This window comes from Cyanistes caeruleus, chromosome 2 (genome assembly GCF_971803275.1).
Source record: "Cyanistes caeruleus chromosome 2, bCyaCae1.hap1.1, whole genome shotgun sequence".
NCBI lineage: Eukaryota > Metazoa > Chordata > Aves > Passeriformes > Paridae > Cyanistes > Cyanistes caeruleus.
This window is the reverse complement of record NC_141702.1, coordinates 82,283,792-82,310,781: the sequence shown is the minus strand read 5'-3', so window position 1 is coordinate 82,310,781 and position 26,990 is coordinate 82,283,792. Positions and strand designations below refer to the sequence as shown.

Sequence of the window (26,990 nt, the reverse complement as noted above, 5' to 3'; positions counted from 1 at the left end):
GCTCTCGCCTGCTGAAGAAGATTTTGTATATACATCAGCCACTTGGCTTGTGCAGTGCTGAGCATGGGAGCCACCATGAGATGGAAATGTTCAAAATATTCATGAAACATTAGAATATTTTAGGGGATTTTGGCTGTGGTTTGTCCTTTGGTTTAGGACACCACCAGAACCAGCCAAGCATACTTTAGCGTGACAACATTCTCATTCGCATGGCTGGCGTGCTAACATCCTCATTCTTACCTTGCATGTCTGTCAAGTATAAGCAAAGTATCTATTAATTGTGTCTGACTGGATTTCAGCTGCTCTTTTAAAAGGTCACTGATACAAGTTTAGACAATAGGCCAAGAGGAGGCTGAATCCCCGTGGAGAGCACACAAGGCATTCTCTTGTGTTGCTGATTTAATAAGGAAGGATTGAATACTCCTGTTTAGAAAGGCCCAAGTACTTTGAAGGTTTCTGCTTGAATGGAAGTTGGAATTCACTTTGGCTGTGCTCTGACACTCTACATGCTCACCTCCCCACACTGCCCCAGCCAAGGATTTTACTGTGGGAACCTCTGCAAGAATAGCAGGTGACAATGCTAGTTTTTGTGGGAAACCTTGCTTCCAGAAGGTATCTCCAAATGTGGGGCTCATCCTCCAAGGCCAGCAATAAGAGGTGAGATGAGATACATGATATTGAACACCCAAGAACACAAATGAGGTGATCAACATGTGCCAAGAAAATGACATTTACTTTGATTATGAAGCACTGGGGATTTGCAAATAACAAATTTGCAAACTTTGATGAACTTCTGAGAGTTCATCTCTAGGCAAGACATAAATGTATCACTTGAGATGACAAATAAACAATCATAAACTCATGGGCTGCTTAACAACAGGACCAGGGGTGAAGTGCCCCAGATATGTGATTGGGAATGGTACTCACTTGATTGCAGGCATGACTCCTCAGGTCCACATAGAACCAGAAACTCATCCCAGATTTCACCAAGCTGGCCCTAGCTGCCAACTCCAAACCCCTTTGCTTAGTCAAGTCTTCTGTGCAATACACACTTCCTGCCCTATCCCTTGCCAAAGTACCACTTATCTGCAGCTCACCCCCAGCAGCAGATGGAAAACATCCACAGCAAGAGGCAATGGGAAAAATCAGCTCTGGCTGGCTCCTTACCTCTCAGCACGCTCCAAAATCAGTGAGCTATGCTGGCTCCCTATCCCAGACAGTGTTGCCATCTCTCCCTTTCCATTTTAACTACTTCACATAAGGAGTGGAAAAATCTGCAAGCGAATTAAGCTGCCAGGAACACTGGTAGGCATTTAAGTTGTGAATAACCTCTCACTTGCCTGAGTCACAAGAAACTTGTTAGTGACAGAAGCAGGGTAGGTCAGTGCCATGATAGGATACAGGCATGGATGTCTCTGTGTGTCAGATGCTATAAAAAACTATACCCCATGCATCATATTTATTAAATACCTTTATAAGAGCCCAAAGCAGCAAGATGTGCCAGTCTGCACTGCATTACAGCTTTGCAGAGCTCCAGACACAAGGCACAAGCAGGCACCACTCACTCCCTGGCAGAGTATCTCACGGAGCAGAGTATTAGAATTTCGTAAGTGCTGTGTGTCCCCCAGCACAGGACCACGAACAAATGCCGAGTTCCTAACGCACCCAAGTGTGGAGGCTGCGCATTATTGCAACTTTCATAATCACAGCTTCGTATCTCCGATGTGATAACAGACAGACAGTTTCTATTACGCAAACAGCACCAGGTAGGGCCAAGCAACCCACAGCCAGGCATCACTGGCATTCTAGGAACGGCTCCGGTCCTCTGCTGCCAAAACACCCCACCTGCAGCACGTCCCAGTGCAGTGACATGCCAACGGGGAGCTACTGCTGTCTTTCCTTGGCAACACGGAGTGCCTTTTGGGACTGACAAGGAGCATATTTTGGGAGGATACTGCAAAGCCTGCTGGAGCAGGCTAGCAGCTGGATGAGTGTGGAGCAGCACAGGCAAGACCTGACACCACACAGGGTACCTGTTGCTTATATAAAACAGCTAATAAAGCAGGTTATCATCCCAGAAACTCTTGCCTTAGGTGTCAGTGGAGGACACCCAAAAGCAATATAGATGCTGGCTTTGCTGCCCAAGGAAAGGAATGTATAGTAGGAACTCAGCAGTTGGATTTTGTTGGTCCTTTAACAGATACCTAGCAACAAATGTGGAGCAAATCTCTTTTCAAAAGGTACTTAAGCATGTGTGGATTAAATTTAAGCATGTGTTTGTGTGCTGTCCTAGATCATATCCATTGCAATCTCAGGGCCTGTGTCTGGAGAGGCTGTGTTGGCAGAAGGTGTCTTAATGCAAAATGCCACCTACTGAGAATAGGCTTTTGCTGGGTCTCCTGCCTAAATGGAGAACATAGCAAGCCAATGTGCAGAAATAGAATTACCCCAACAGGTATAGAGGCACCAAACACTTTTAGTCACGCTCATCAGAAAAATAAACAAAACAAACCCAACAACCTCTTATAGCTGCATCTTACTCACAGACTTTTGTGAAACAGCCTAGGAGGCACAAAAAAGAGACATACACCTCTGCCTGCTGAGGACAGACACATTCTTCCATTCCTTAGGGTGAGATTATACTGCAGTGTATTTATTTGCAACCAAAAGCATGACAGGAAAGGCCTCAGTGAAAATTTGTCCAAGGAAATTGTAAAAAAACATTACAAGTATCAGGGGCATCAAATGAAAGCAGCAAGAAAAGAACACTGTAGGATGTGTCTGTTTACACATCAGGTAGTGACACTGGGGAAATCTTTGCCACAGGATGCTGTGGATACTACAAGTTCACAGGGTTTAAAACTAGGAAAAAAAAAAAAAAAGTGGAAAAAGAACAAAAAATGCAACAAAGATAGTAGGTCTGCCCCAGAAAGTCGCCCAAATTACAAACTGTGAGACATGGGGGAACATTTGGGAGATCTATCACTATACATTTGCCCTCAAGTAATGCTCTTTGCATGTGTTATCAGCCACTATTGGAGACAGGCTGCTGGGCTCCGAGAACCCTTTCTGTGACATGGCACAGCTGTTCTTCTCCTGTGAACATACACTTTTTGCTTGGTGGGTGAAGAAAGAAGCAGCAGACTTGCAGCAGTCAGTGTCAGAGGGAACACCTCAACTTGGATCAGACTCCGTCCCATAGCTGGTTGTGTATGATTAGGGGAAGATATTTTGATCAAAATAAGATTGGGCAGAGACTTGAATCTGGACATTTCTCCCTAGGTATAAACACTAGCATGCACCCCTCATATTTCAGCTCTGAAAAATTTAAGTTTCAGTCTGAAAAGCACATTGCATACACAAAAAATGGAAATTTGACACAACACACTCTCTGCCAGAATAGCTGAAATATTGTGGCTTTGTCCCAACATAGACTGAGAGCTAATTAGAAAACTTTGGAAGTTGTTCCCAAACAGAACTGCTTTCCTCTGGTTATCTACCATGGCGGTCTCACTCCAGAAATACACAAATATGTCCAAAAATACAAGGATGTGTATCAGCAATTCCTAAATGTATCTGGAAAAGAATGGTGCAGTCTATTTTACATAGAACTGGAAGCATAACTATGATTGGAAGCTGAGGCTCTGGAAAGTGCCCAAATGCTCCTTTTCCAATGTTATGAGAGGAAATGCCAGAGGCCAAGGACACGGGCAGTGCTGCGGGGGAAGCTGGTGGAGGAGTCTGGGATGTCAGCCACAAGAGGAAGCTTCCATGATTGAAAAACACAACAGAAAGATAGTGAAGTATCATTCTAACACAGTAATGGCAATAACATAGTCACAAATCATATTTAAATAAAAATCACGAGCTTTGTTTAAAAATAAAAAATTTAAATCCAACAAGGTAAGCTGTACTTTTTATATCCACAACAGAGCTTTTAAGCATTCAGACTTCATACTCCCAAGCTTTTATTGATGACTCTTTGGGCTGGAAATCTGTTTTTAAAAGTGCAGGAAATTGTGGGGGGAAAATCAAACTGATTTGGGGATTTTTTTTTTGTCACAGCCCTTTTGAAATCCTTGCTGTTACATGCAGAGCAGCTCCTATCTAAGCAAGATTTTGGCCTAAATATTTGCCCTGAAAAAGACTTTCAAAAATAGCAAAGTCAAAGAGGAATAGGGCCAAGGATCTGTTCATTACTATCAACACTAAAATAAAATTTTAAAATAAGAAAAAAGAACATGCTACATGTTTTATTTGTTTGTTTTTGTTTTTTTTTTTAAGAAATAAATATCATCAACAGCATGAAACAGGGCAGTCACATTTTCTGGATTAATTGATGAGTAAATCCACTCAAGTCAAGTGGCTTATGAGCAGAATAGCCCACAGAGTGTTAGGAAAAAGAAGGAACAAAGATGTTAGATGGTTTTGCCACAGAGAAAAAGAAAAAAATATTTTAAAGTAGCTGCTTTTCTGTGCAGACAGTTCCTGACATTCAAGGTCATTACTGAATGATTAACTTACCAACTCATTAGAGGCTATTTACATTGTTTATGAGCATATGAACAATTACACAATGAAGATAGTGAAACATAATCACCTAATAACAGCATATAGTTGTGGCATAGATGAATTGGATGATCGAGGAGATCCTGCTTAAGTGCTGCCAGCAAGCCCCAGCCTGCCTTGATCAGTGCTTGGAGGCTCCTTCCTCATCTCCTACAAGCAGCAAGTCTAGGAAAGGCAAAAAAAATTCCCTGGGACAGTTGTTAATAGGGGGGCACAGTCCAGAGGAAAAGCAAGGAAGGAAGCATGTACATCCTTGCAGGGAAACACAGGTGAGAGGCCCTGTACCTCAACACCAGTGTCACCGCCACAGAGAGTGTAACCAGGACGAGTGGTATTTGGGAGTGGTTTCCATCCTGTCCAGAGGCAAATTCCAAATCAAGAATTTGATTCTGATGAAAGGTGTTTGAGGCAGCCTTGAAGATCGGAGGCTTCAAGGCATAAAAATAGGCAACATCAATGCAAATTCAAGTTATGTTAACAAATTAACTTCTTACAGTATCACATCTCCTATTTTTTATAGGCTTCACCTGACCACTTCACCATTTAAAAACAGAAAGGCTGATATGGTCCTGTATTAACCAAAACTAATGTCTCTGGGTAAAGGCTTGTCTCAGGGATGGTAAGGAGAAACAGTGACATTGAAGACCTAGCTCCAAACTAATACCAAGTTATAGAACAGAAACTCTTCAAGTACAGCAAGCTCCCCTTGCAGAAAAATTCCATGCAGGAGAAGCATCCATCAGTACCCCACAGTGATGTGAACCCTTCTAGCCCATTCGGGCTGGACTTCTTGTGCTCAGGAGAATGTTCTGTGCAGTGGCCAGCATCTGAGGGAGTGGCTCTGCTGCCACTCAGCAGGACCTCAGTAGGCTGGAGAATTGGCCAGAGAGAAACCTGGTGAGGTCCAACAAGGGCAAGTGCAGGGTCCTGCACCTGGGGAGGAATGACCCCAAGTGCCTGCACAGCCTGGGGACTGACCCACTGGAGAGCAGCTCTGCGGAGAAGGACTGGGGGTATCGGTGGGTGACAAGTTGTCCATGGGCCAGCAGTGCCCTTATGGCCAGGAGGGCCAAGGGTGTCCTGGCATGCATCAGGAGCAGTGTGGCCAGCAGATGGAGGGAGATGATCATGCCCTGTCACAATATTGTTACAGTACAGCTGGCCTGGACTGGACAAGGTAAATCTGGACACAACACAAATCCAATTCGGCTAGCCTAGTTCACTCTGGAACAAGCCCCCACATAAGTTACAGGGGATCCTCAGCCATCCCCATTCAGGCTTAGGTGTAAGCACACCACTGGCCAGAGATCTGGGCAGAAAGAGATCCCAGCCAATGAGTTAAGCCCAGGAGTTTTGAATCAACTATATAAGAGTTCTGAACAATAAACAAGGCTGTTTTGTCTGATGAGCAAGAGGACTCAAGTCGTGGATTCTGTCTCCCCACCCACAACTGGCACGTAATACTGCCCCTCTATTCAGCCCTGGTGCAGTCACTTATGGAATACTGTGTCCAGTTCTGGGCTCCTCAGCACAAGAAAGACAAGGAGCTACTGGAGAGGGTCCAATAGAAGCCAAAAGGACAATGTGGGGTCTGGAGCATCTCTTATGAGAGACTGTGAGAGCTGGGCCTGTTCAGTCTGGAGAAGACTGAGAAGGATCTCATTAATGCATTTAAAACTCTCAAAGGAGGGTGACAAGAGGATGGTGCCAGACTCTTTTCAGTGGTGCCCAGTAATAGGATGAGAAGCCATAAAATAAAACACAAGAAGCTCTACCTCAACGTGAGGAAGAATTTCTTTCCATTGGAGGTGGCAGGCTGGAACAGGCTGCTCAGGAAGGTTGTGGTGTCTGCCTCTCTGGAGAAATTCAAAACCCACCTGGACTCATTCCTGTGCAAGCTGCTCTTGGTGACCCTGACATGGCAGGAGAGTTGGATTCGATGATCTCCAGAGGTCCCCTCCAACATTAAAAATTCTGTTTGATTCTGTGTGATCTGGTCAGTGGTCCCACATGCACTGGACTTGCAGATGCACTGTAATAGGCACACTGAAGCATGGCTGGGTCAGGGGACTGCAAGACTGACTGTTTGCCCACCAGTAGCCAGGAAAGCCAGAGACCCTCAGTGCTTAGATAACCTCAAAGGCAGCAATGTCTTGGATGAGGTGCATCCAGAAGATAGCGTTTTATGGGAGATGACAGAATCAGCCAGATGTATGGTACCACTTAATAATATAGGTGGTCTCCTAGATGCCATCCCATCTATTGCTATCACAGCATCTATGCTTATCAGAAAGCTGCCTGCATCCCCCAAAGTGTTCCCCAGGTCAGTAGTAGAGACACTGCACCTCACACACCTTGGCTTCCTGTGCCTCCAGCACTGAGGGTCAAAGCTGTGATCCCTGGCAGAATAATATGCCCATGGTCATGAAGCAGAGTTGTGGCAGGAACAATGTCAGACCACAGCCATGGCTATCTGAAGGCACCTGTAAGGGGTTCAGTTTTTTGCCAGCTAATATCTGTTGTTATTGATAGCTTTCTCCATTCCTCTTCTTCAAACAAATATTTTTGCTGCTGTTTGAAGGCACTGTAATGGGGAGAGAAGAAGTGCATTGCACCTCAAATGGAAATTGGAAATCTGACAGCACCTCTTAATTTTGAGTACAGCATAATCACAGTGGTCCAGGACATTCTGGGTAGAAGTCATCCACTGCATTGATGGAAGTGCTGAACAGTCACACACAAAACACCTTCAGCATAACACAGAGAGAGGCAGAAGAGCCCTTGCCTTGTCAGGGAATGTTTTTTCAATGACAGTGCCCAGAAGAGGGATGAACACCTACCTGACGGGGCATACAGGCAAGAAGGACGTAGATGAAGTCCAGTTCCCTCCAATTTCTGCAGGCAACCAGTGGTGGCACTACTGTGATTCACAGCTCCCTGTGCCTGCAAGCTCCTCATGCTGCTCTTATTCCAGCAAGCCCAGTGCTAACCGTATGCTACAGTTCCTATCTGCTGCCAATTCCATCCCAAGCTCATGTCTCCAAAGCTGCCAGGGAATTGTATCCCAAAGTCCAAAGAGCAGCTCCTCCTTTTTGTACTGGTTCTTTTGGCCTAAATGCAAACTAAAACTTCAGCGAGAACTGCACTGTCTCTGAATGAACCACAAGGAAATCTCAGCCCAACTCAGAAGCCCAAAGGAGAGGCAAAGGACCCAGATCTCTGAGTTACCCTCTCATCTTCTCTCCCCTCCTGCCCTGAACAGGATGGTCAAAAAGGAACATGGTGATTTATTAGTGTAGCTCTTGTTCTGAAAAGGCCTTGGGTGCAGAACTGTTGAGCTCAGCTGAAACTGGGCATCTCCCACAAGCAGTGGGACAGGGAAATTTCTGTCAGCTGAGGAGTGACCCTGCTTCATGGCATCCAGCTGTTCCCCTTCCCGCCTGAGACAACACAAGACAGCCTACCCACTTCCCTCCCCCAAACCGACTGTCACATTTGTCACAGACTACATTGCCCTAAATAGTTAGGTGTCACGTAGCCAGCAACCCATACGGGAAGATCTTACATAACTCAGATAAGTGGGACAAGGTCAACGCCAAGCCCAAGCTGCTCTTGCAGAACCAATACCAATAGGTTCTCACAGCCCTCCTGCAGCATGAGGGGCTGTCAGGTATGAGGGGAAGCAGGGGCTGCCTGAGAGCCCTGGCCACTGTCCACAGGCAGATCAAAGAGCATTGCTGATATGTGCAGGAAGGGATTCCTGGTAGGATTTGCAGGATCGGAATTTGCCATTGTCACTCACTAACCAGCAATGCCAGATCAGGTGAGATGCTTTAGTGAAACCACAGGTGTGGCCCTTTGTCTGTGCCCAGCATCTGGCACAGTGGAGTTTTACCTGTGTTACCTCACATACCCTGTGCCTGTGTTCATTCAGGTTCCTCCCTCTATTTTTAAACAAGGTATTTATTGTCACCCAGTCAGGAAAATTATTCTGTGCCTTCAGGAATAGAAGCTATACCTTATGTCTGCTTTGCTCCATCCCAGGATAAATAGTATCAAGGGTGATACTACTTAGCAGCCATCAACGCTGCTCCTCCACACACAAGAATTTCTGCTGCATCTGCTCTGAGACTGCAAAACCTACATTTATGGGAAACTCGCTGAAAGAAAGGCAAAGGGCGCTGAGTTGTAGGAGAAGAAAGCACAGGAAGAAGAGGGAGCAGGATTGTATGTTTTACATTTTCATGGAAAAGGAGGGAGGATAAAAAACAGTCTGGGGACGAGGGCCATGGAGACGGGGTGCTGTGGGCTGCAGTAGTAGAGGTCAACAGCCGGACAGTGCCATGATTTGGGAGCACTGGCCTCAGGAGCAGGGGCAGATACCAGCTGGGAAGGACAGATCTGAAGAGGGGCCTGCCCCATGCAACAGGGAGAGGAGAGTGGTCAGGGGGCAGAGGCACACAAATTAGGATAGGTTTTGTGATAATGTGGGTTTTCCCTGCTTTCACTGAGGGAAGAAAATTTTCAGGACTTGCCTAGAAAAGAAAGGCAGTTTCTAGTCTTGGTGTTTTCAGAGAAAACCTTTGAGTTGTGTCCCAAGAGAAATTTTAAGGGGAAGTGGTTGGAAGTGGGGAAGAAGGGGAAGGGCTGTTAAATACAAATACTTTACTGATATTTTTACTTAATCAGTTTGTTTTGCACTTCAAGCAGGCAATTTTAAGAGCCAGTGGGCAGGGTGGCTGCTCTCTGGTCACCTCTGCCTTGCTGGAAAATGCAGTGGGCTGCAGCACTGCTCTGACTCTCTGGTCCATGCTGCTTGGGAAGGGTCCAGTTCCATGGCAAGCCTAGTGCTTCCATCTCACTTCTTTCTCCTTCATCTCCAATGTCCCTCTCTGCTTCAGGGAGCATTGGCTCCTTTATGCAGACCCCTTTCACACCACCACACATGTGTTCTGCAGAGTCCAGAAAGCAAGTCTGCAGTGTGGTGATGACTTAATGTCCTGGTGCCACTAACCCTGACCCATATGGGGACAGGAGGCCAGCTACAGGTGTCCATCACCTGGAGGAAACAGTCAGTGAGGAGTGTATTTATCACGTGTGGAGAAGGAAAACCACAGTGTCAGCTGGAGGCCAAAAACAACAGCCGGTAGAGGAGGAATTCATTAAGAGAAAAGTCAAGAGAAGCAAAGTGTGTTTATGTAAAGGCAGAGCCAGCGGCAAGCCATCCTGCAACCCACAGCCACATAGGGTCAGAGCTGGAGCCATGCCCACCCAGCTGCTCCCACACCAGCCATATCCTCATCTGGGCTGTCTTGGCACTTGGTGACCCTCCTGCCCCCTCTCAGTTGGCCTGCAGGGCTCCAGCAGAAGGCCTTCACCAGTCTTGATGTTTTCACACCCCCTAGCATCATCATTTGTTGCTGGGTTTGGGGCACTCAGGCAGCAGTGGGCCCTGGAGCAAGTAGGTGATTTTTCGGAGCCCAAGGCCCCACAGTGTGGGAACCTAATTAGATGGGAAAGATCATACCCTGGACAGAGTTCCTAGCACAAAGGGAATAAACCTGAAGCTCTGAGAGGCAGGGAGTGGGGGGGATGCTGATAGAGTCATCCTACCTTAGACTTATAAGGTCAAAACCTGCAGCTGTGATTGGCTATTTCACCCCAGGTAACCCTAGGTATTGTGAAGACCACCACGCCCCTGGGTCTTTGGAAGCTGCCCCTAGGACTATGTGGTCTCTCTATGAACATTAAAATCTGTCCTGGGCACTCCATGGAGCCCATTCCGTTATTATTGCCGCACCGCCTGGCTGGACCGATCCGAGATCACAGAGAGCTGACTGTGATACCACAGGGGATACACACCCCTGCTCCTAATGCCTTCTCAGCTTAGCATCTCCTCTGGCATGTAGGCAAGCAAGTTCCCAGCAAAACTGTTGGAACAGACTTCAAAAAGATCTACACTGAGCAACCTTTCTATATCTTGATCCTCTCAGCTGTACACTGGATTAGGGGCTGGCTGAAGCCTGGAGCGCCCAGTCTGAGGCTTGTTCTCCTCGTTTTCTGGGGATGCACCAAGGATCTCCTTACTCCAAGTCCTAAACCCTCTGCTTCCCATGCTGGCCTAAAGCAAGTTCTGTCCTGTGTCAATGGCCTTTTCTGGACCCTGGCTATTGGGGCACAGGGGACCCCACAAGGGCGTGGGATGGGTTTGCCCACTACAACACAACCTAGTAAAGTTCAGTAAGGCAACAGTGTCTTCTCCACCTTGGGACTGCCATTAAGGCTGCCCCAGACAGAGACCTTTATTCAGGAGGAGGGAATTAGCCCAAACCTTGTATTCCCTGACTGTTTTTGCCAAGATTTTTTCCAATAGGTAGGGATGGAATCAGAGGTGGAGTCACTTCATGAGGACAGGAAACTGCTCCAAGCAAAGTTCACACTGCAAAAGTGGAGATATTTAGCAATCACTAAAAAAAAATAAAAAATAAAGTAGCCAGCATAGTGGACAGAGTTACTGAAGGGTGGGACACCAGGGCTTCCCTCCAAAGTGAGGGAGAAGCACTGAGGCAGTGTTGGAGCAGCAGAGCAAGGGTTGAGGAAACTGTGTGGAAGCAACATTGCTGCACTTAAAGCTCACTTTTACCATTGGCTCCCTGCAGGGCTTTGTGTAAACCTCCTTTGCCCCTCAGCCTACTCCTACAAAACACAGAGGGGAAAAAAGTGGGGTGAATTCCAAGGGGAGGTGAGGGTGTCATGTATTTAGAGGGCTGCTGAAAAGAGGAGAGGACTCCAATCTGCCACTGCAAGTGATGGATCCAGCAGGCTCTACTGGGATAAGCTTGTTTGCTGAGCCTTAGGCCCCTATCACACTCCCCCCACAGCTGGGCTAGCCACTGCTGTGGTGGGACTGCACTGGGAGGTGCCGGGTAATCACTGGACAGAGTCACTACTGCTGCCAGTGCTGCTTGAGCTTGTTTGTTTTCCTTAATCCCAAGAGGCAGCATCTCTGACATGGCAGCAGAGTGATTAACAAGATCCAGCATTGCTGTCACAAGCATGTAATTATAGGTTTCCTGTGTCACTCCTGCTGGGAGGTCATCGACTTGCCCTCCCTCACTCCAGAAGAGTGAAACCACCAACTCCCATATGCCTCTTAACCCCCTGCCCAGCTCCAACCTCCACAGCCCTGGCAAGGGAAGGGACAGCAGGCTGAGGGATCAGGGAAACCCAGAGCAAAGAGGAGGTGAATCAGGAAGAGTGGATAAACGGGGGCTTAAAAAGCAGACCACAGAGGATCCTCCCCTCTTGCAGGTACTCAGGACCCTTAAGTTTGCCCACAAGACTGTAGTACAGTGGTACATGTGGAGACAGCTCAGCAGCTGCCAAGAAGGGGCCTGCCTTTCAAGAGAGGATGTCTGGTGCATACTGGGAGGCCATCCTTCAGACTCCACAGCAGTGGGAACTGCCTGTTCAAGGGAGACCTTAGTCCCAGAGAGATGGGAAACGTTCTCCTCATGAGCACAGGGGTCTGCTGGAAGTCAATATGATGACTGCACTATCCACAGAAAACTGGAAACTGTGGCCTGTTGCCCCTCCCACAATCCTTTTAAAACATCACCATACATCTGAGGGACTTGGGCAATCTTTCCTACCCCCTACATCCACATACCTCTGCCTACAAATATATAATGTATGGGAGCTTTGCCACAGTTTGCCCATGTTCTCCCAAAGGCACTGCAAAATCATTTAGGAGGCCCAAAAGGAATCACCCTACTCTCCAACATGTATGTTTCCCTTACTAGCGGGCTGGCGAGGGAAACAGAAAGGAGCTGCTCTCACCAGATCAGTTTCTGAAGCTGTTGTATGTGGGATTATCTGCAAATTGCAGTGGAGAAGGACCCGCTGCTGGCCTGTCAGAACAAGAAGAGTTTTTGTGCTGCATTTGCTCCTGAAGAAGGCCAGGTTTCCTCAAGCTCTGTTTGTTTAGTAACCCCTACAGAAGGGAATCCATCACATAGCCTCCTTTATTAATGCTGGCAATCATCTGCAACCAGCTGTTGCCCAGCTGTCAGAGTGGGTATTATATGGGAATCCCTGCACAGAGAGCCACATCTCCTTATAGACCTGGGCTCCAAAAGAGACTTAAGGAAGAGCCTGGGAGGATATGGCAGCAGCCTGTTTAGTGGGGTTACTGCTACAGGCAGATGCAGCTGACCTTAGCTCTTAGTCACACAACAAACTGCACCTCAGCTGTACTCCAGGCTGCTGTACTACACACAGCAGCCAGTATGAATGCTCACCCTTGGAAGGAGCAAATCACTTCTGTCTGAGGAGCTGCTGCATGGTCACCAGTTCTCAGCCCGAGCAAAGAGTAGTTCTCTCCAAAGCACCACATGCTGTTGTATTTCAATGGAGGCCAAAGCCCTGACTTGTGTGTTCAGACCAAAACAGGTTAGCACCTCATATGTAAAGCTAGCTGCGAAACCTAGTCTCAGTTCTTCCCTTACTGATCCCAAGTATGTTGCATCTAGACAGGCCCTTCCAGAAGGTCATCCAGTTTCAATCCAAAGACATCAAGAAACAAAGAAGCTGCTATCACCCACAACAGAGCGCTCCTGCAGAGTTGCCTCCACTATTGAAAAATTCTGCCTTCATCCTAGTTTAGGTTTTGCTAGCATGAGCTATGAAGCAGGCAAACCCTATGAGTTGTTTTCTCACCTAGCACAGTTACCAAGAGCTTCAGTCTTGACCTAACTCCTGTATAAATCTACATGGGAGCAGACGGGGAGGATTTTTGTTGCATTAAAAGGTAAACAAGCCCCATCCATGAAATGTACTGTGAACAGGGGCACAATCTAGACCCTCACAGACAGAGGGAGAGAGTTTTCTAATTCATACCAGCAGCCATCCCAGCTGCAAACCATTGCTCAAATAATCATGGTTTCTCTGACACAGAAAACTAAGGAACATGGAGGTCCTTCAAGTGAAGGCTCTCAGAAGCAGCCTCACATCACAAAAAACTGCAACTAATGCACAAGCTTAGGGGTCACTGGGTAACTTAGCTATGAAGATACTCCTTCAAGTGGCAGCACAAAGCTAGCAGTGGGAGTGCAGAGACAAACTGGAGGAGGCATGAGGCAGCTGTGTGGATCCTGCCAACCATCTTTCCCATTTCCTCCACAGGGAGCAGAGGGGAAGGCTGCAGCATTCTGGCCTGTGGCGAGGATTACTGCTGAAATCCTCAGTGCGTGCCCCATGTAGCTGGTCTGCCCACTGATGCAGCCCTCTGCACAGACAAGGCCTGCATAAGTAGCCATCTTGCTCCTGACCACTTGCACAGCCAGTCTCTGAAACTCCCCTGGTTTCTTTCTTGCACCCCTCAATTCACATGACACAACACCTTTGTGTTTCTGAGTGTTCTTGGGGTGATTCATAGACACATGGACAATGGCTTTGTTTTAGTGAGAGGCCAGGGAGGAGCTCTGCTTGCCATGACAGAGACACTGCTGCTTTCTGAAACATTTCCCAGAAGGGAAACCCTTCACCTTGCCGAAGGCAACATCATGTTTGCTGTGCTGCTGCAGAATCCCCTCCCAGAATGTGGGAGCTAATCACTTCCCCTGACTTGTTACAGCCCCAGGAGTGGGAACGTGTCCTGTAGCGGGATAAGACACGAAGTGCAAAGCCCAGAGGTTTTGCTTCTGGAGGGGACTGAGATGATGCTCTATACTGGACTTCTATTATATTTGAATTTCTGTATAGCGGAGGGATCAAAATTTTTGCACGTAATGCAGGTAACTTTGAAAACAAAGAACAAGACATACTTTAAACACCAGGCAGGGAAAAGGCAGGTAGTTATTTGTCATCTACAGTACTATTAGTTTGGTTAGGACCACCATGGCCATCAGTCCCAGTCCAGGCAACTACAAGCTGATCCAGAGAGATCAAGGACATTCACCTCCATCTTCTCCATCACTCACAAAATTAAATGTGTCATTTTGCTCCTCTGCAGTTCACAGGAACATCTGCTGGCCAAGGGAAGCAGACTATGCCACACATTAGAGAAGGTTAAAAAATTGTTCCAGCCAATCTGATTTGGAAGGAAGTACTTTCCTGATCCCCAGTCTTGCATTTCCTTAAAGTTTGAACACATGCATTATGCATGTCTGGCAGGCCTTGGAGGTGTTTCTGTGTGCCACTAAAGCCACCATGATACCCCACAACATCTTATAACTAGCAGAAGCCAGTAACTTGTGTATCACAGGAAAAGAAAAACAAACAAAAACTTTTTGAATGTCTTTTCAGCACTCTTTCTAAGTGAATCAAAAGGAGGAAAAAAGTTTGTTAGTGGGTTTATATGGGCAACTTGAGACACAGATTAATTTAGCAGAATTGTGTATATTCCCTGGAATTAGTGAGTGCACTGCACCAAACTGAAATGAGATCACTTTTCATGTCCCTTTTGGAAATATTACCAACTGGAACATCCAAAACTCAATATTGTGAGCTTAATCCCTCCAGTCCAGAACCCCGTTATTCAGATATCTGATCCCCTCCATAAATTCAGCAATCCTGCCAATGAATTATGCAGCTGTCCTAAGTCTTAAGCATCAGCTGCCATCCCTATGTAAGATCAAGATCATGAGGAATGGGAAGAGGGACAAAAAGTAAGACAGTTTGCTTTTTCTGTAGACAGAGAATGCCCTATAGCACAACCCAGGAATAGGGCCAGAGGTCCCCAAAGTGCCTGTGCTTTTCTAATTAAGATGCAAAAGAGATATGGAGAAGAGTGAGAGGTTCATGTGTTTGACCTGTGTGTTGTATTAAGACCATTTGTTGATCTTGTCTTATTTTAAAATCTTGGTCCTTGAGATTTCTATGAAATGCCATTTTTCACTTCTTGGATTTTTGGTTTGGTTTGGGTTTTTTTTCTTTTTTTTTTTTTCCTATTTATCTAACCCACAGATGTAACTGGTGCGGAAAATAGCAATAGGACATGACTCAGAAATACATACAAGTGTATCACTGTACATTTATGCAAGTAAATTCCCATGAATTTGCTGCCAAGGATGGCTGCATTGCACTGGATATATAACAGGTACTTGTATCAAAGTCCTCAAAGCCCTCTGAGCTTGTGTAAATGATCCCTCCTTGGACCTGGGGCCTTCTCCCACAAGAGGGAACAGCTATACTTACTCACCACCAGAAGTCAAAGAATCATAGAATCACTCAGGCTGAAAAGACCTTAAAGGTCACCAAGGCCAACCATTAACCAGCACTGTCCTACTACTTCTGCTAACAAAAGCAAGGAAGCTGATGGAGAGTGGTGTGTTTTGGAGTGTGAGGTGAGATCATACACTAGCTGACCCTGCACCAGGAAGTCAAGCCCAGCCTCATCTGTGACACCTCTGCTGATCTTTATCTGATAGAAATGTGATTAATCTATCCACAGCTGGGTCTGATGGGGAACTTGCAAAAGGTGAAAGGTGAGAGGTGGATGAAGGACTGGTCGGTCTTGATGGATGAAAGATTTCCTGCAGCTCAGACCAAGGGGAGCAAGACTGTTAGCTCTGCAGAAGAACAGGGGAAAACTGAAAGTCAATGAGAAAAAACAAAGCTCCAGCATGCTCCTTTGGAATACTTTTTGAAGGTCATTACCATCATGCTATGGTCAGCTGCTGAAAGAAACAGATCCCAAATTACAACAAAAGACAGAGATTCTGGGAGTTCTCAAACAATGACAAAAAGCAGGATAAATATTGCCACAAAGACAGGAGCAGCACTGGAGAAGCTGACCCTGCTATCAAGCTCTGCAGAGGAGTACCAAGTCATTAGGTCTTTTCTACATGTCCTGCTTGAAGGACATGTAGAATCATTTCTTCTTGAATTCTGATTGCCAAGGTGCTCCAGAGAGAAACAGAACTTCAAAAAACAATACACAGGTACAATAGAACAAGCATGAAGCAAACATTTAGCCGCAACACATAACACCTCCATTGGGAATTACAGAGAACTCCAATGTCCTTCATGACAAGAATCAGTTAAATGTTACATCCTTGCAAAAAAGGCATTTCCACTTTACCAATCAGGAAACTGAAGCACCAGGAGATTCCAGCCGATGTTTCTAAATGCAGAAGCCTTAAATCAGATGTCTATCTTGCAGGCTTGTCAAAAATGGTCTGTCTTTCTGTTTTTCATGTCCCCACTGTTGCTATCTAAATAATTGTCAGCTGACCTACTTCAACATCCATAACCACAAACATTTCCATAAAGCTGACAACTATTGTTTTTGATAAGAGGGCCCAATTCAACCACTCAATTTTTCTAATGAATTCCAAGGCTCCCAATGCCATTTCCACCTTATAAAACAGAGAAGAAGCTCATCAAATAATTTGCTTAAAATTTCTCTGAGTTTTCACAGTTACCTCTTGCACATATATTTTTTTCCAATCTGAAGGCAGCAGACTCATGCATGACTATATGGGGCCATTTGATCCTATCACTTTTCAAACAAACACCCCCCCTGGAAATCAGGTGCTAGCAAGTCCCAGCAAGAAAAATCTGTGTTCCAAGACCATGGATGACTGTAGTTGAGATCTGTATTAACGTGTTCTTTCCAGGCCAAAAGAGAATTCATATCTTTTTGTAAGTTCACTTTATCCAGACTTTTGGTTTGGATCACTGAATTGGATGTTTGAACAAATCTTCCCACTGCTCTTCTTATGGCAGGACAGTAATGAGCTTATGTGACAGGACTGATACCATTTTGTAAGATAAAAGTACACAACTTTTTGAAAATAAAAAAGTGACCCTTCATCACTTACAACGCAAGTAGTAATTTCTGTTCATGAAAATACTAATCTTAACACTTTTCCTGTCTGTGTTAAATTAGTAGCATTCATATGCAGCACTTTCGGCCATTTATGAGGCGCATTTCCTGCAATCAAAAACATATGTCCCATAAATGGCCCATTTCTAAGTTTGCTTTCCTAGAGCAGCTGGCCATTCCTGAGAATACAAAGCAGAATACATAAGCAAGTGTAGTGTTTGCTGATACCCGGAGTTGTCCGGGAAATAGAAATCCCTTCCAAAAAGAAAGCAAACAAGAGTAGCTGAGTTTCTTTTTAAGGAAAATACTAATCTGAAAAATCAAAAATCCTGTCTTCATTACAGTTCCACAAAAAATAAGTTTTACGAGAGACCAGAGCCTACTTCTGGTAGGGATATATATTAGGGACCTCCATCTGGTAGGGGTGTATTTGCTTTCTGGATCAGGTGAGCTGTTGAAAACTTAGGGGCTGACTTCCTATCTCCCAGCCTTCTTGCATCTCTGACTGCTCAGCTGTATCTCTGATTTCTGGACCTGAGAGGAAGGCTGACTGCCTGAGAGCTGCACAGAAAGACAATTTCTGTTAGTCAGCCTACAATGCTCTTGGAAATTTTATTTTCTTCTTGCAAAAAAAAAAAAGAGCCAAGGATACTTCAGTTTGATTTTCCCAATGGAAATCTGCAATTTTGTTACAGAAACTGCAGAGTTAGTAAAAATGGCTCTTTCCATTGGAGAATTATTCTGATGGAAAATTTCCCAACTAGCTTTATTAATACCCTTGACATTGTTTTGCCATTCCTCCTATTTGTGTATCAGTGTCTGGCCACTGAACCAAATTTCCAGCCAGGGCTTTCATAGCTATCATTCCCAGAGGGCCATCATGTAATTCTTGGAGTACAGTAGACCTGAGATTTATTACAGTAAGTGCTCTGGTGCCACACGTTAGGCAACCTGGACGTGTATTTCAGTACTCTCCTTCCAGCCAAGAAGGCTCAAATAGGCTGTGTGCTAAGCCCATCTTCTCATCCTTTCATCAGATGTCTCCATCGATTTGGCTTGCTCTCTCTTCCACATTTCATTAAGATACCTGTCACTCTCCAGCCGCTTGTGGTACCAGTCACTAGGTATTCCTACCACACCACCCAAGCAAGAAGTACCCCAGAAAACCTTCCTTCTTCCTAACCAGGCTGTTCCTGTTAACACTGAAGTCAGTCTTCAGCATTTGTAACCAGAGTAAATTGTTTCCTCTTGAGATAAGCTGTGGTTAAACCGCTGACCTCCCAAGATGACCCATGGGTCTTTTCTCTGGGTGTGAGCACAGCGCTGCAGACAGATGACAGCGAGCCCCAAGTGTGGCTCTTTTGAGTATTTTACCCTGATGTCTGGCTTTCAGCATCAGTGTTTCAGGTGCATGGCAATATGCTGCAGGCTAATTTTACAGGCAGTTTCATTTTCTGTTAATGCAAAGTTGTTTGCTTTATCTGGAGCCTTGGCGCATCTGTGGATCAACATTACTTCTGTCCTTTGTGCACTGGTCTGTTTAGGGAGTGTAATAGTGTTGATGTGTTGGGCAAGACCCATTGGTAATAACTGCCTATCCCCAGAAAGGAAGAAAATTGTGACATATCTTGTAGCTGAGGTGCCTTGAGGATAGTCTCATGCATTACTGTGATTTATGAATATCATCTACAAGACCCACAGCATATGGCTGAGATTCTGGAAAAATCACTTTTCCCTCATTTGCTCCAAAGCCATTCTTGACAGCCTCACCAGTACTTCGGAAGACACCCCTTGTTGTCATTTCCAATAAACCCTGCTTGCATTGCTCTGAAAGTTAAAAATGTTCTGCAACAGCAGGGCCAAGACCCTCCATCAGAACATGGGTGTGGAAACTATCCTAGTGTTGGCCTGTTACGCTGGAATAAAATTGTGTGTTATTCACTGGGTAGTTTTGTTGGTTTTTTTTTCCGTCAGCCAGGACTCCTATAGATTTGATAAGTTTTGTTTAGTCAAACCTAGGCAAAGAATATCCATCTTTGTTCACAGCAACTAGAGAATTACCACAAAATGGAAAACCCTGTTTGTCCTCCTCACTGACATCCTTCCTCAGTAGAGGGAGAGAAGAGTTGTTCTTCCGCCCATGTTGTCATTTTGCCTCTACACAGGTTGTCCTGCAGACGGCTTCTCAGAAGCACAGTGGAATTATAATCATGTTTCTCTTTCAACAAAGCTTTCCCTCATTAATTTTTTTTTTTTATAGTGATACTCTCCTGAGGGACTTTCACCTCAAAGTCTGGGAGACTGTCCCCCAAAAGGGGAACAATAAAAGTTTTGTTTCAGGCTGTTTGATGCTGTTGCAACTCTCTGTCTTCTGGAGTAGTTGTATCCTTTGACACAGCAGTTCCTAGAGCACGTTTTAAGGCCAAATCAGCCTCAGTTAATAACCGTTTTTGTATTGCTTCATTTTACATACCACACACTAACTGCTCCCTTGACACAGTATTTAAACTCTCTCCAAACTGGCAATATGCTAGTAATTTCCCTAAACATCCCCCTTCCCCCACCCCCCTATATTTAGAAATTGTTTAATTTTCCTTTTTTTTTTAATTGTATTTTTCAGGAGCTTAAACACAATGCCACCACAATTGCCTTTATGGAGGGAGGATTTGGGACAACTTCCATCATCTAGGCAACCATATTAATCCACTGGTTTAACAGAAGCCACTGTTCTCTGATTTTCTCTTGGGTTTATTAGCAGCCACTCTACTCCTGGATTATAATCCCACTCTGGTCACCATTTCTTGTTTTTCTTTCCTTCTTAGACATAATACAAAGAGCCACATGGTCACGGATCAGCGCTTACTGAGTATACATAGTGGTCTCTCCCACTAAAACTTGGCCATGAGTATGGAGTAAATGTTGCTTTCTCCTTCAGCATTTTGGCCTGTCTTCTTAACCATTTATTTGCTTCCTGGAGGCTGTTTAGTTTAGGGATATAAAGAACTGGTTTGATTACACATCCTTGCAGAATATCTGTGAACTGATCTTGGGCATCTGGTGATCTCCATGTCCGGTGCTGCTCTCATACCAGTGAATCCTCACAGGGTGGAGTTCAAACACCCAGGTTGTTGTATGTACGTGGTCAGTGGTGTTGAGGCCTTACCACAGCACACAAATAGCTCATACCATTGCCAACACATGTCTCTGCTCACAGCTTCAGGTCCTTGACCTCTTTTCTTCTCTCTTCTCTGTAAAGGACAATGTCATGCCTTTGTTTTCCAGTCCGTGGTTCCCACTTTGCTGATAGGGAACCTGAAGTAGAGACCAGCACCATGCAGCAGTCGTGGGGACTCAGCCTTCCTGTAAGGCACTGCAAATGCAGCAGTTGGCTGCCAGGACGGCTATGAGTGAATGCCCTGTAATTCCTCCCTATGCTATGGGGTGATCTCTTCTGGCACTACAGATGCCAGGCAGAGGCAGAGGTGCCTCAAGATGCTTGTGTACTCTGCAGGCACTGTCTCTGCTCATGGCCAGGCAAGAAAATGTCTCATGTGCATCAACTGTGGAGGGCACAATTAGGAGCAGAGAAAGGGTGCCCAAGTATCTTAAGGGAAAATTAAGAGAACTGGAGGGATAGTACATCAATACACCAGGCATCCAGGAGGGGAAAGACATTTTTCACATCTTCCTTCTGGCACCACAGCATATTCTGGTAGGGCTGTGGCAATACATCTGGGGTGTTATATCACTGGGGCCTAGCAAAAAAATACTGAAAAGAAAGAAGTTTCACCAGGCATCCAAGCACTGGCTACAGGCATAACAGCATGGTTAGAAAGATATTGAGATGTCAGTGAGTCACAAGTGCAGAGTCACATCAGAAAGGGGATACCAGCTTGTCCCCTCCCAGTCTGGTTTCAGAAGGAGTTTCTGGTCCTGCTAGTGGTATTTTCCATGTAAACTTGGCAGAGCTGGTAATGCCCAGGATTAGCTTCTCTTGAAGGGGGAAGGGAAAGCCAGGTGATACTTGGAGTTGTGCTAGCCTGATCCCCATACAAAAAAGGAAGACTGGGTTCTTCCCAGGCTCTTCCTCTTTCTCTTGTCTACATGGGAACCATACCCCCTAGGGGGGACTGGCTGGGAGAGCAGAGAGAGAGACAGAAAAGCCCAAGGAAGCTAATGCAGTTATCTACCTAGGCTGGTCTGATGCTACAGCAGTAAGGGGCATTGCAGGATTCCCCTGTTTCAGAGAGGAAAGTAAATACCATGATTGCTTATTTGGTGGGGCTTGTCCTTCCTCTCTGACATGTTCCCACTCCTCCTGCCTTGCTCATGCACCACACACATGACAGACCTCAGAACAGCTGCAAACTCTCATTGCTGTGCAGAAAACAACAGGCCAGCAACTCCTCTCTGTTTTCTTTTAGCTTAAATATTATAAATGTCAAAGAAAAGATGAGAAATTACTTCAGCCTGAAGCTCAGTAGGGACAATTGTGAAAGTCAGGTTTAAGGCAATTTTCTTTAAGGGAATTATCTTACATTATCTTACATGTCTTGTAGAGCATTTGCGTTCTGCCTCAGGAGAGGAATATTGCCACCTTTCCCAAAGCACCAGGCTAAGCATCAGCTCTGCATAGTCCAAGGCAGCCTGGACACAGCATGGAGCTCAAAGCCATGATCTCACATGAAAAGAGGAAGCTGTTCAGGAGCATCTGTGGGAGAGAGCCTACAAAGGAGGACTGTGCTATCACATGCATTGGGAGACTGCGGCACACAGGCAGAGCTGGGGTCCAGGGCTGGACCAGCAAAGGCTGAAGGGCAGGAGTGTGGAAAGATGCTTTGGGCTGGATGAGTCACAGATAGAAATGGAGGGCACAAGCTGAGCTGCATGCATGACATTGCCACAGTTGCTGTCTGCAATAAATGTGGATCTTGCTTCTGCCCTTGGTCTAGTCATCCTCAATGAGCCATGGTTGGTTAGTTGGTCAGCTGGTTGAAGCAATTTCAAACCCAAGAGGAAAGCTGGAGCTGCCTGGAGCAGTGCTATTGTCCACACACTGGGTGACCTCATGCATGTATATACCAGGGAGGTACATCCACCACACAGTAATGACCCAGGACCTGCAGCTTTAAACTCCAGCTCTAAGTGTTGCATCAGGTTATGTAAAGTTCAGTTGCATCACGCACTGTTGCACAACGCAGCCTGATGGCAGCATGCCATCTTCATTCATCTATCAGGTCTCATCGGCCGCAGCAAGCTGGTCAGGAGAGAGGTGTCTGCTCCCCAGGGTACCCCAGTGTGGGAAAGCCTCTCCCAGATCACCACACCCTCCCAAATGTGCAGAGGGAGTTGCCACCCAATTCTCTGTGGTATTTGGCATAACAGCAGCACAAGAGCCCAGTAGGTGAGCAAGGCATGAGCTGCCCAGATGGCCTCTTGACCAAAGCTGAGACCATGTCTTTCTGGTGAGACCCTCTGCAAGCACTGCTCCATGGGAAGCTCTGCCAGGCAAAATGTCATTTCAGCGCCCAGGACCCACCTCACCATGGTGTATCAGTGTGGCACCTCTTGCATTCTGTGTATCTGTGCAGGCAGTCTTGGTCTGCCCAGCCCTGCACTGAACCCAGCCAATGTAGCTACTGCTCTAGGCATCACCACCAGGATCTGCAGAATGCATTTGCAGATCATCCAAGGATACTGTACCTGCACTGCCCTGCTCTAGCAGTTCATGCCACAGACTAATGGGAAAGATGGTGAGTGGCTCTTCAAGGGCCAAAGGTGACAAGAAATCAGTTGGAAATCACAGACCACCAGGAGCATACTTGAAGTTCAAAGGAAGTTTGCGTTTATCTCCAGAGAGCCCCTGATCAACACCCATCCCTGGATGTGCTGGGCCACCCATGGTGGCAGGCTCAGCAATGCTTAGTGGATTCACTGTTACTGTGTGAAATGTTGCCTTCTTGCCAAATGGCACCCCTCCTCTACTAAAAGCATAATCCCGCAATGACCCACTCCAGGGCGTGGCATTGCAAGCAGTGGCCCATCCACCAGGATGAACTGGATGAAAGCCCTACAGCATGGGAGGATCTCTTCTGCGAGGGATGTATGGGCACTTACCTCTGCAGTGAGGTGCTCTGTCCCCCTCCAGTGGCAGAGACCTATAGGAATCAGCTACCAGGCTTCGCTTGCCCAGCTCGCCCAGCCACAGCCATCTCACACTTGCCATAGCAGAATGTGGCTATTTGTGGCCATCGGGCAATGCCGTGCATCATGGTGCGTTCTGAAGCCACCAAGGCATTGTACCAAGAAATGTGCCCTGGCATGTGGTCCAGTGGGAGACCTCAACCAACCAGACCCTGATCCTGTGCATATCTTGACATCAGCAAAGGCATACAGACCTTCCTGGCTCCTATATTCTCTTAAAAAGAAATAGTTTTTGACTTTTGCTTCTTCTCTGCTCCAGATATTGTTGCTAGAAATGGAGGAAGGAAATCCCCAGTGTCTCTAGATGGAGAAGTATACACTTGGTCTTGCATTTCCCATGCCTGCCATTTCCTTGTGGAGCTGTAATTGAGCAGGGACATGGACTGGTTGTCTACAAACTTACCTGCCCCTGAAACACATGTATCTCCATGAGGACTATCTCAGCTCTTGTGGAAAACCACAGGAAAGCCCAATGCAACAGGGATCCACCCAGACAATGGCATGGAGATGCTCAGGAGATTTTCCTAGAGCAGTTGCTGGTAAGGTGGTAACACAGCACAAGAAGACATAGACCCAACCTCCCTGTAGACCAAATCACCGTCATGCAGCAGGAACATCCTCCAGCCTGGGCATGAATTTGGCACAGGGAGGATCAAGGTGAGAGGTCTGGGAAGATAAAGGAGCCTGACAGGCTGGCACGTCTAGTGATTTTCCTCTGTGCAGTCACAGGAGGAAAACACATCCACACCCTCATGACTGATTTTAACACCAAGATATTGTATACTAGCTGCAACAGGGGCACTCGCTGGGGATGAGTTACAACCAAACCACAGCCCAAGTGTCCAGCAGCTATTTGCTCCCTCCAGGAAGGTACTCTGCAGCCAAAACCTGTCTTTGTCAGGTTTGCTCAGGCTGTTGAGTAGGACAAGGACTTAATACCAGTTAGTCAGCGATGAACTGTGAGGGCAGACTGAGCTGGACAAGAACACTGTGAATTTGTTGGACCTACTGTGACCTCTGCTGGCTTGGTCTGTAATTGGTGTGCTGGTTGGCCTTGTCTCACCAGAGTGTGGTGGGAGCTGGTCCCCCTGCAGCAAGGCTCCCTGGAGCTTTCACACTGCAGTCCCTGGGAATCACTGCCTCCAGTGATGTCTGTGTTCTCACTCCTGATGTAAACATAATGCAACACCTTTGACAGCTCTGGAAAGAAAATTGGCCCCTAATCCTCATAACAACATCCTTCTGTGGTCCCTGGGCATGCCAAGTTTAAGCTGTGATCTCCCCAGAAATCTACGTGGGGTCAGGGAGCATCACACTGAGACAGCAGGCTCCATGAGGCTGTGGTGTCCTGCTCCAAGTGGACTGGTGGTTCATGCATTCCCACTGCAGGCCTCCCCCATCCCGCAACTAGGGTGGCCATCAGTAGGCTTGTCCTACAGAAGGGACCCTCTTGTGGAGGATGCAAATGATGCCCTGAGCAACTGTGACCATGAGAGGCCATGAGAAGTGCCTGCTTGGGTCTGCTATAGATTAGCCTTGGAAAGGACACTCCAGTAAGTGGAACAGTTCACTCCCTTTAGAGCTGCTGTCTCAGGGTCTGAGTCTTGATCCATTTTTCTTCAAAAACAAAGCTGATTTAAAAGTTTCTGGCCTTTCCTAAGCCTGGCTGTTTGTTCCTGAATCCATGCTGCAATGTTCTGCCTTCTCAGGGGCATATTGATGACAAATTCTCCTCAGCAGCAAAGCTACTTAGGAAGCTCCTGCCCTAGCCTTGTGTTCCTGATCCTGGACAGCAACTTTTCCTTCCTCTTGTCCCTTACCTCCTGTTGTGCCACTACATCAATGTACATGACCAAAAGACAGCTCATTCATTGAAATGGTTTGGGCTAAAAAAAGAGAAGCTTCTAAAATAAAAGCAAGTTTTGCATCCCTCTGTAAACCTCTCTGTGATAGAACTTGCAGATGACAGCAGTAGCACAACCAGCACAGTCAGCTTCAGTGCAGGGGACAGAAACCTCTGCCTATTTTTGCAAAAAAGTTTTCATGCAAACTGCAGCTCTGAACTGCACCCCTGGGATTTTGGGACCCTAGACGGAGGTGTTGCTTTGCCTCTCTTTAGATCAAGGGTTTAATCTTGCCTATGCAGGCAGAGAGCAGGAAGCTTTCTGTTTTAAAGGAAATCTGAGCTTTCTGTTTAATCCTGTGTTTTTAGGAACGCCTGGATCTTAATCCAAGCCTGGAGTTTGGACTGTTTTAAATGGATGTTGTGTGACATTTCTTAGCTAGTTGCATTTAATTGGTGACTTACAGTCTGTTCCCACTGCCTTGTATGAAAATTTAGACTACAGTTTGATGAGAAACACTGAAATACATTCACTCACAAATCCCTCTTCAGCCTTTACATATAAAAAGAAATATGTAGGGAGCGAGGCAAAATCATTAACAAACCAGTAGGGTGCTGAACCTCACTCTGAAAATAAAAACCAGAGACATATTGGTAGTGACACATTGCATTATCACAAGTTATTCCTATAAAAGATACTGCAGAACTAGTTTTGGTTTGTGTTTTTTCATGGGCAAGTTACCTCATCTACAGCAATACAAATGTCTATTGTAGCAGAACTTTTTCAGTAATTAAACATTTCAAGATCAATTCCCCCTGCAGCACCAAACAAGACTGAATGGTCATACAGCTTCAGAGTTTTGCAGTCATCTGGCCTCTCTTGTAATTCAAATACTCTTCATCATAGTGAGCACACCTTCCTCTGGGCTGTTTGTTCCTGATAAACACAGGACAGATTCTTACTAATGCTGCAATATGTACTGAACAAATATTGTATCGTGATCTAAAAACAAAAAACCTGGTGAAATGAAAAACTGAGACATTTAAAACCCCCTGTAAGACATTCCTGGGCTATGAGGATGTCTTTCAAAAAGCCAAGACATGCAGACAAATGACACAACACATCCTTATCAGACAACCTTTGTCCCAACCCATCAGACTGCTTCTCTCTCATATGATGTATAGTATGGACTTGTGGACTTGACCTAATTGTGATGCTTTAGTAAGAGCCTAGCCTTTCTTTAGCAAAGGGGATTGTCTATATAGAAAAGGGGAAGTGATTGGTACACCTCCAGATAACTAACAGTGTCACTGAAGAAAATATTGACAGCAGTGAATAAATGATGGTGAAAACCACTAGGCAGAAAGTTTTGTTATTACCTTTACTATCGCATTGGGGTTGCAAAACCACCTAGAAGATTCCAAATCCCATCTTTAAGACCAGTATGCAAGGCTGACAAACATTTGCCAAAAGCTGAGATCTGCTCCAAGCAACACATGAATTGAGAGAGGCAAATGAATGAAGAGCACATAGAGGGGCAATGT

The 26,990-nt window shown here is 45.9% G+C and overlaps 1 long non-coding RNA gene across 1 annotated transcript; it reads right to left on the bottom strand.

The window, feature by feature from the left end:
- Nucleotides 1–3,951: 3,951 nt before the first annotated feature.
- On the bottom strand, nt 3,952–10,396 carry LOC147654963 (uncharacterized). Its single transcript, XR_015283574.1, has 2 exons — nt 10,183–10,396; nt 3,952–8,729 (listed from the first exon to the last, which is right to left on the bottom strand). It is a non-coding gene; the product is annotated as an uncharacterized LOC147654963 (long non-coding RNA).
- Nucleotides 10,397–26,990: the final 16,594 nt, after the last annotated feature.